This window comes from Gossypium arboreum, chromosome 1 (assembly GCF_025698485.1).
Source record: "Gossypium arboreum isolate Shixiya-1 chromosome 1, ASM2569848v2, whole genome shotgun sequence".
Lineage (NCBI taxonomy): Eukaryota > Viridiplantae > Streptophyta > Magnoliopsida > Malvales > Malvaceae > Gossypium > Gossypium arboreum.
In genome coordinates this window covers 113,377,378-113,388,314 of record NC_069070.1, presented here as the reverse complement: position 1 = coordinate 113,388,314, position 10,937 = coordinate 113,377,378, and the positions used below count along the sequence as shown (strand labels likewise).

Here is a 10,937-nt window from a genome sequence, read left to right as displayed (position 1 = left end):
TTAATTCAACTAAAAGACTTCCATCATCAATAATGCTAAGTCGTGCAAACATTACTCTCAATTCAGTTGCAGCTTTTCTACTCAATACGTCAGCTACCATATTAGCTTTACCCGGATGATAGTCAATAACACAATCATAATCTTTTAAAATTTCTATCTACCGACGCTGTCTCAAATTCAACTCTTTCTGTGATAGAAGATACTTGAGACTTTTATGGTCAGTGTAGATATAACACTTTTCGCCGTATAGGTAATGTCTCCAAATCTTCAAGGCAAATATCACTGCTGCTAATTCTAGATCATGTGCCGAATAATTGCGTTCATGCAGTTTCAATTGTCGTGAAGCATAAGCAATTACCTTTTCGTTTTGCATCAATACACACTCGAGACCATTTAAAGAAGCATCACTGTATACAACGAAATCTTTTCCTGACTCTGGCAAAGTCAATACTGGTGCCTCTATCAATATTTGCTTCAACATTTCAAAACTTTTCTGACACTACTCACTCCAAACAAATGAAACATTCTTTTACAGTACTTTTGTCATCGGTAAAGCTATCTTTGAAAATTCATTCACAAACCTTCGATAATATCCTGCCAAACCAAGGAGACTACATACTTCTGACACATTTTTAAGAACTTTCCACTGAAGTATGGCTTCAATTTTCTTTAGAATAAAGGGAAGAAGAGGGAAAAAAAGGGGTGGAAACAAAAGAAAAGAAAGAAGAAGAGAGGAGGAGTGGGGGGTCGGTGGAACGATGAGGGAAAGGTGGCCAGAATAAGGGCTGCGGCAGTGGCTTGTTGGGGGAATTTGGAGAAGAAGACAAGAAATAAAATTTTAGGGTTTTGGGGGGGTTAAATGGGACACGGTCGTGTGAGGCCCGTGTGCTCGAGTATTGCCCGTGCGTGTCGTGAAAATTTATTGACTATTCATCACACGGCCTAGGACACGACCATGTGTCCAGGCCATACCACACGGCCGTATCGCACAACTATATGAAATGTTGTGCCGTGTGGCTCGAGTTTATGGCCGTGTGTATGTCAATACTTGAGAACTTTTAACCCTGTTTCCACACGGCCAAAGACACGCCAGTGTGTCCAGGCTGTGTGGGTCAATGTACCTGCATAAAAAACACGAAAAATACATAAAAATAGACAGGTTAGTGATGTTAGTGCTCGGGTTGCCTCCCGAGAAGCGCTTATTTATAGTCTAAGCTCTACTCACATCATATTTGTACGGTCATGGTGGTTTGATGAGTTGCAACTCCTCATTCTTGCTATCAATCTAATCAAAAATAAGATTTTAGACGACTACTATTTACCTTAAAAGTGCCAAATTTGGAATGAGTTACCTCGACTGTACCATATGGGAAAACGTTGAGTCTCGCAAAAGGGATTGCTCCATTAGGTTCAAAAGTGCCAACACGAGGGTCTGCTTCATCTAACAGTACTTTGTCTCCGGCCTTCAGTTGATTCGATTCACCTTTATGTTTATCATGACACTACTTTGGTTTATCGTGTATTCTCAGTTTCTTCTTAACTTTTGTTCGCCATTCATCTAGTTTCTCGATTTGTAATCTTCATTCCTCAAAAGCTGTTCGTGGCTTCATCACTTTATCCCTAGGGATTTCCTGCACAGAAATTTGAGCCAAGATATTATTCTTATGAAAAAATTCGTAATATCATCTCGATCATTAGATAATCTGACGGAATCATGAGCTTGAAGTTTAATCGTGTCATCGCCTACACGAAGCGTTAGTTCTCCTGTACCAACATCAATAATAGTTCTAGCAGTTGCTAGAAATGGTCTACCTAGAATTAAAGGAACGTCATCGTCCTCTTTCATGTCTAAAAAAATAAAGTCTACTGGGAAAATGAATTTATCAATCTTAACGAGTACGTCCTCAACAATACCCCTAAGAAATCTAATAGTTTTATCTGCCAGTTGTATACTCATCCTAGTTTGTTTATGTTTCCCAATACCTAATTGTTTAAACATTTTATAAGGCATAACATTTATACTTGCCCCTAAATTAGCTAAAGCATTATTAACATTTAAACTACCGATTAAACAAGGAATAGTAAAACTCCCTGGATCCTTCAACTTGTTGAGTAGTATATTTTGTAGAATTGCTGAGTAGACTGCATTTAATTCCACATACGATGAATTATCTAACTTCTGTTTGTTTAATAAAAGTTCCTTTAAAAATTTAACCGAGTTGGGCATCTGCGAAAGAGCTTCAATAAACGGTAAGTTAATATGTAACTTTTTAAGTAGTTTAAGAAATTTACCGAATTGATCGTCGGTGTGGTCTTTCCTTTTTGCATTGGGATATGGTACACAAGGTTTATACTCTTTGCTTACCGGCTTCTGTGTACCATGATTCTTCTCATCCTTACCATTAGTTACTACAGCTTCATGCCTTGTTTCAGATTTAGATTCAACTAACCCTTCTTCGTCGCGCACAATAATGGCATGAAGTTACTCCCTTGGTTAGCTTCTGTGTTACTGGGCAAGTTGTCTTGTGGTCTTTTAGAGATCAACTTAGCCAGCTGTCCTATTTGATTTTCGAGTCCTTGAATTGATGCTTGCTGATTTTTAAGTTCAGTTTTAGTGTTCTGAAAATGGGTTTCCGCGATTGAAATAAACTTTGTCATCATTTCCTCAAGGTTCGGCCTTTTCTCTTGCTGGTGAGGTTGTTGTTGGAAGCCTAGAGGGGGTGGTGGTCTTTGATTCCCTTGGCCTCCCCATGAGAAATTTGGGTGGTTCTTTCAACCTGCATTATAAGTGTTACTATAAGGATTATTTTAAGGTCGAGGATTGTTACTCATATAGTTGACTTGTTCGTTCGTAGTACTATGGTTGTACGCTAGGCATTCTGGATTATTACTCCCTCCTCTATTTGTATCATACTGCATCACCGAATGCACCTGTGTAGAGACACATAAGCCATCAATCTTTTTATTTAAAAAGCTCTACCTGGTTTGATAACATGGTGACCACGTCGAGGTTGAAAACACTGACTGCTTTATTAGGCTTTATCCTCATGACTTGCCACTGATAATTATTCAGTGACATTCTTCAATGAACTCATAAACCTCCTCAGGTGTTTTATTATTTAAGGTTCCACCAGCCGCTGCATCGACCATCTGTCTCGTTGATGGGTTCAAACCATTGTGGAAAGTTTGAACCTGTAGCCATAAAGGTAATCCATGGTGAGGGCACCTTCTCAATAAATCCTTGTATCTCTCCCATACATCATATAATGTTTCTAAATCCATCTGCATAGAATAAGAGATATCATTCCTTAATTTAGTTGTTTTAGCCGGCGATAAATATTTGAGTAAAAATTTTTCGGTCATTTGTTTTCAAGTAGTGATTGACCCTCGTGGTAACGAGTTCAACCACTGTTTAGCCTTATTCCTTAATGAAAAGGGAAACAACCGAAGGCGAATGGCATCGTCAGAAACGCCATAAATCTTAAAGGTGTCACAGAATTCCAGAAAATTTGCTAAATGAGTGTTTGGATCCTCATTCTGCAAACCATCAAACTGAACAAACTGTTGTATCACTTGAATTGTGTTAGGTTTCAGTTCAAAATTATTTACAGCAACAACAGGTCTAATTATACTCGATTCAGTTCCTGTTAAATTAGGTTAGCATAGTCGTACATAGTACGTGGAGTAAGATTCTGATTCACTGGATTTGCGGCAACCACAAGAGGCAGTGGGTTATTTTGATTTTCAGCCATCTCCTCGTTGTTATTGGTATCATCCTCGTGCTCTTTCTCTATATATTGTAGGCTTCACCTTATTTCTCTTCTGTTTCTCCGAGCTGTGCTCTCTATTTTACTGTCAAAAAGTAAAGGTCCTAAAGGGTTTCTTCTAGTCATAAACTGTCAAAAACCTGCCAAGAGAAGGTAAAAGAAAAATTAGTAATTAAAATAAAAACAAAACAAAATTGAATTGCAATAAAAATAAAAATGGCTAAAGTAATAAAAAATTAAGCGTTCCTAATATCTTAGTCCCTGACAACGATGCCAAAAACTTGATGGTCGCTAAACTAACTAAAAATTCGACTAAGGCAAGTGCACCTATCGAACAGTAGTATAGTTATGGTGAGACCGAAAATATCATATCCACAAGGACTAAAAGTACTATTAATTACTATCTTTTTTATTATCTAGCCTAAAAATTTAAGAGATATTTTTAAAATAAAATTAACTATCTAATTGACTAAGAATGCGACAGAGAATAAAGTTGGAAAATACTTTTGGAAAACTGATAGAGAAGACAATACCCAAGGAAGAATCCACCTAGACTTCACTTATCACTTCTGAATTAAACGATTTATTCACTTGACTTAATCCGTAGAAATCTCTAATTTATGTTAATATCTCTCTCGAGACTAAAAACAACTGACTCTAGGTTGATTAATTGAAATCTCTTTCTAATTAAAACCCATATTGTCACATTAACTCAATCTATAGATTCCCTTATTAAATTTGACTCTAATCCGACAGATTTATGTCATCCTATCTCTAGGATTGCATGCAACTCCGCTTAATTATGGACGATCTACTCTTAAATAGGGACTTTTGCTCCACTTAATAAGCACATCAAAACCTAAATTAATATTCTGGAATATTAAAGCAAGAATTAAAACTCACAATTAAGAATAAGAACAAGTATTTATCATATAATTCAAATAGTAATAAGATCCGTCTTAGGTTTCATCTCCCTTAGGTATTTAGGGAGTTTAGTTCATAATAATGGAAAACATCTCAAGATTGGGAAAACAACAAAACATAAAGAACCCAAAGAACTTCTAAGGAAATTGAATGGAGATCTTCAGTCTTGAAGTAGATCCTACTTCCGAGCTGATTCTGATGGCTATCCTCGAGTATTTTCTGCCTTCTACTCTGCGCGTCCCCCTTTGATCTTCTTCTAAGGTGTTTATATAGATATTGGAATGCTTCAAAACCCTTAAAATTAGCCTTTTCCGAGTAGAATTAAACTTGGGATCGACAAGGACACAGCCGTGTGCCACGCCCGTGTGAAGGTCCTCAGGCCGTGTGCAATTCTGACTTGGTTTAATATCGACACGGCCATGACACACTGGTATGTGGCCTACCCGTGTGTCATACACAGGCGTGTAGATTACCCGTGTGAAAGTGCCTAGGTCGTGTGAAACACTGAATTAGGCACAATTTGTCCATTTTTGGCCCGTTTCTTGCTCTTTTTGCTATCCTAAGCTCTCCTGAGTATAAAACATGAAATTAAAGGATTAGGAGCATTAAATTCATTGAATCTAATGATAATTCTTCCAAAAAATGCCAAGCATGGGATAAAAATATGTATATATTATGGTTTATCAAACAGTAAAAATATGTATATATTATGGTTTATCAAACATCTTTTCTTCTAATGTAGCTATACATGGAGAATATGGCAGTTTTGTTGAGCTATGTAGAATATTCGCCTAGTGTAACAATTCAATTTTTAGTGGTGTTGAAAAAAATGGTTTCAAAACCCCATTTCCGTAAATCGATCCCGTAAATATTAAATATGAATGTTTACGAGGTTGGTATAAAATTTTATTAAAGTTTAATCCTTTAATTTTTTATATTAATTATTTAATTAAGTTACATTGACTAAATTGTAAAAGTTTGATCGTTATAAGTTTTTAATTTACCAAAAACTTAAGGGCTTAAATTGCAATTAGTCAAAGGTCTAAAATGATAAATAAACCATTTTATATTATGACTTAGTGGATTGTGATGGAAGATCCACTAATTTTCTTAATGGTAGATTAAGTTAATTAAGTAATATTTAAGTTAATTAAATCCAAATCTACCTATATAAGTTAAGTTAATGAGAAAAAAATTATAATCATCATCTTCAATCTTGTTCTTTCACCATCCAAGTGAAGAAAAACCTAAGAAAGATTCTAAGACATTTGACTTTAATTTCCAAGGTAAAACTTAGTCATTTTTCTTATAATTTTTATGTTTTTAATGTCATTAGAGCTTGATTTATCTAGCCCACATACCAATTTATAAAAATGTTAAAGCTTTTTAAATTTTTATTGTTGATTAATTAAATAAATTGGTGTTAAATTGATAGGTTTTGAGCTTAGATATGAAAAGAACTAGATTGTAAAGTTTAATTGTTAGTTTTGTTCATAAGGATTAAAGTGTATAAAATACAAAATTTATGTGAATTTTTTGTAATAATAGATATTAGATGGTCCCTAAGGTATGTTATTGAGACTGGTTTTGAAACTGAAACTCAAAATTGAAAGATGTTATTATTTTGGCTTCAGAGACTAAATTGAATAAAATGAAAAACTTGAGGGGAATTTGAAAAATGGAATTAAATAGGTTCATGCATATCATGGAATGATATTAAAATGTTTGGTATTGATGAATTGTGTAAAATAATTGTTTAGACCAAGAATTGAATCAAATAGAAGATAATCAAGGAAAAGCAAAAATTGTCGATAAGTTCCTAAAGGTTCAACTTGTTTGTTGTTTTCGTCAGGCAAGTTCATATGGTATTTATAACTTATATTGTATGCATTTGAATCATATATGTGCGTATATTTGATTGTAAATTGGTACAAAATGTGAGAAATGGACTAAATTGGAAAGTGATAATTATATGTGTAATAGATGCCCATTTGAACTTAGTAAAGGTTAAGAAACGATTGACAAGTCAATAGGGTTATGTGCATGCTGGTACAGGATTGGTTACGGATGTTACTAATATTTAGCATTTGTTGCGGACTCGAAGATACATGTGACACAGGTTTAGCCTAGACTGGTAACCTAATGTCGTTTTAAAGGTTTAGCCCATACGAGTAACTTGACATGTATATATTCAGCTTGGAAAAGCAATCGGATGTGTCGTATAAACTTTTAGCCTAGATTGGTAATCTAACATGAATATACTTAGCTTGGACGAGCAACTAGTGTAGCGAAGACACCTGTGTATCCAAATCTGTTTACTAAGATTCATCGAGTGAAACAGTTAAAATGAAATTATAGGATATGAACTTTATAACACCCCTTGTCCAACCTGATCGTCGATTTCAAGCAACAAAATGCTACAGGCGTGCTAGAGCATCAAAGGATGAATAACATTCAATTAAAACTTAAATCACACGAACATAACAAATTCAATTCATATTCACTTTACATGACTTTTTCTCGAGTCTTATATGAGCTTACGTATGCTCTAAATTAACCCGAAATTGAACAAGGATAAAATTGTAACATTTTTAAAATTTCAAAATGTTATCATGACGTGAGGAGTTTCTCATCGCGATGTGACTGTCTGTTTTGCCTCATTGTGATGACGGGGTTCCTTGTTATGCTGTGGCCTAAAATCCAGGTCTCGTCACGATGTGGACTTTGTTTTTGGCACAAACCAAGCCTTTTAATACCTATTTCAATCAATCAAATCATTTCATACAATTTGTGCATTTGTGCACATTTAGCCTGCATAAAATTATGTTCAATCACATGCCGAATACATGCCATTTATCCAAATCTAAACATTCATTCCAACAATCCACAATTTGACATAAAAACCAAACAATTCAAGTAGATCAAGTTCAATCTAATTAACAATACTTCTGTACGTAATTGCAATTACTTGAGCCTAATCATATATGTCTGATTGGTCCCTCCGCTAGCTCAAGAAAAGCTCGATCGGATTGCATTTGAATTAGAAAAAAAATTTACGAGTTTGGAAATTATTTAATTGAGTCGATTTATTCGATGTGGAATTAAATTAAGCGGCCATGAGAATTGTTCAACTAGAGAATTTGATCAAATAATTTTCCTGAAAAATTAATTTAGAAAATCTAAGTGATGTTTGGAAAAATTAATTTTGATCAAGTTAAATTAAATCAATCAAATTAATTTAAATTAATATGATATTTTTGGAAATTAATTTTCAAGTTAGACAATTGACTTAATGGGTAATTAAAGTTGAAAATTGGACATAAGATTGAAAATTGGGCCTGAGAACCCAAAATCAAGATTGAAACCCAAAAACTAGTCAAAATGGGCCTGGTATGTAAAATCGGGTCCAAGGTCCAATAGTGGCAGGACCGGACCGGTCAGGCCTTCACTGGCCTGGATCGAATCAAAAATAGTCGAACCAGCTTGGGGTGCCGTGAGGGTGTCCCACCTGTGATGACACCACCAGACATGATGGTATCGATGAAGACGACGGCGATAGCGCCATTTTGGTGGCCAGCGGGTGGTCCTTATAGTTTTGGTTGTTAAATTATTTGAATAACTTATGAATTGAGTGGGTATCGTAGAATTGTGATAGGTTATAACTAAATCCATTGAGAAATTTGTTAATTGACATGGAAGCAATTAATCTAGGTTTAGGGTTTACGTTGAATAATAGGACTAAATTGAATAAAAACAAAAAACCTAGAATTGACCAATTTTAGTAAAAAATTAGATAAAAGAGACCAAGAGAAGACCTTATTAGAATAAATTTCAGTCGTCCCGTTTAGTTTCAATTAAATTGAAAGATAAATTGGACTAAATTGTCAATTGGAAAAACTAGAAGCTGAAAGGTATTAATTAGTCTAATTAATAGATTGTCTTTTAAATTCCTTGAGTTAAGATTAATTGTGACTAGGCCTGATCATGAGTAGGGCCACCCACCCAAGCTCGAAGGTTCACCTCAAAAGTAAGAGGATTTGGGCAAAAATATAAGCTTGGAAAATGGATTTAGACAAAAAATAAGACTCGTTTTCTAAATGAGTTGAGCCTCAGGTAAGATTTTTGGACCCGGACTCGGCTCAAATTTGGCTAATTTTTTTTTTGCTACTGTTTGGTGTTGTTTTGTTGCCATTTTGCTGATGTTTTGCTTTCATTCTGCTACTATATTGCTACTATTTGGTTGTTATTGTATAACTCTTGTGTTATTATTAATTTTGCTACTATTTTAGATGTATTTCTTTGTTATGTTGCAACTATCTTAGTGAAATTTAAGTATAAAGATTTTTTAATGTATTTTTAATTTGTTGGGAAACATTTATTTAATGTTTTAGTGTATTTGATGTATTATATTTTTTAAAAATTTATTTTTATATAAAAATATTATTAAAAAATTTAATATGGGCGGGCCAAGTCGAGCTCAAGCCTAAGATTTTGCATTGGCGTAGCTGATGATCAGCTCTAATTCTGACTATCAAGATTAATCAATTCCCACTTGTTTGTCTTATTTGATTCGTTTGCAACTTTTGATTTTATTACAATTAGATCCTTTTTACTTAGTTGATATTCAAATTTTATTTATGATCTGACGTACTATAGTTAAAAGGAAAGTAGCTGGTTAGACTTCATATTGGATGTTTTCCCTTCTATTTAATTCAATTTCAGTTCATACGCTTTTGGGTACTATGCTCAGAATACTTTCGTATTTAGTTGTAATAAAAATTATATTACAGTTTGACCTGTATACTTGTAACATACCACAATTCCATATTTATTAGTAAAGTTTATCTGCCTCGATGTACACACTGAGGAGCGATCACATACCCTATTTTATACTCTCTTTTTTTTCTTAAAGAAAGAATAATTCTACTTTTTTAAAAAGAAATTAATTGTTCGTGCACCTTATCAATGCTAAACTAGCTAGGTAATGAGTTGTTTGTTGTTAACTATTAAGGGGAATTTTGTTCACAAAATATTATAATCTTGGTGGAAATGTAAGATTGTGAAATTATATAAATTACCTTACATTTCGAATAGTGCTAAGTTTTGGTAATATGAAGTTTAATTTCATTACCATCTCCTCAAGTAATGTAAGATTCCAAGGTAATGTTGATTTTATTACAATTTTACCCTTTTGTTTTATAATTTTGGTCCATTGCAAGTCATTCTCTAGCTTTTTTTCTGCTTTCTTTTCTATCATGTGACAATTAAACCATGCATAAACTAAATGAAATTAAGGAGTTTGCTTAATTAAATTGAAAAAAAAAAAGTAATATTTATATATTTAGATTTGATGGACTTCAAGAGAAAGGATTGTATGAAACAGTGACGCCATGTCATCTGTATCATTTTCTAATAGTTTTATGCCACATCAGTATTCTTATCCTGAATTTCAGGATTTTATCTTGAATTTCAGTATTTTAATTTGGATTTTATTTTTTTCGGATAAAATCCTGAAATTCAGGATAAGAATATTGATGTGGCATAAAACTATTGGAAAGGGATACAGATGACGTGGCGTCACTGTTTCATACAATCCTTTCCCTGGACTTCAATTACACAATCCAAGGCTTCACCTTTTAGTAGTTCTAGTTTGACATTTGATTTAACCTTATATATACTTATTTTAATTTCATAAGTACAATTAATTTTTTTAAGTATATTTTTAAATTTATTATGAGAAATATGCTAGTTTGCTAATTTATTGTAAATTTTAAAATTTTCATTAATAATAATAATTTGTACTAGTAATATTTAAAATTGTTTCAACTTCTTTATTTATACAAGTTAAAAGATAACAAATTTGTAACAAAGATAATTTAATAAAATATTTTTTAGGTAATCTTACACTATGTAAACCAAACAAAAAATATTACATTCAACAATGTCTTAAATAATCTTAAATTCGATAATCTTATTACTAGAAGTAATCTTATATATATTTCGTGAACTAATTAATATCTCTTTAAAACATTGCAAAAATAGGAAAAAAAAACTTAGTTCTACTTATTAAATTTCCCAAGCTAGATATTGGTTGATGTAAAGAATTGTGCACTTAGTGCAATGATTTCGTCATAGTTTATTTGATATTTTTTGAATTGGTTAAATAAATAAATAATATCATGTAATTATTTATATGTTTGTTCTCAATAGTTTCTTGCAAGCAAAGCAAGATGAATAAGTATATAT

The 10,937-nt window shown here is 33.1% G+C and overlaps 1 non-coding gene across 1 annotated transcript; it reads left to right on the top strand.

Moving 5' to 3' along the window:
* The first annotated feature begins 3,208 nt into the window (after positions 1–3,208).
* Positions 3,209–3,315, top strand: LOC128281667 (small nucleolar RNA R71). The gene has a single exon (XR_008271922.1). It is a non-coding gene; the product is annotated as a small nucleolar RNA R71 (small nucleolar RNA).
* Positions 3,316–10,937: the final 7,622 nt, after the last annotated feature.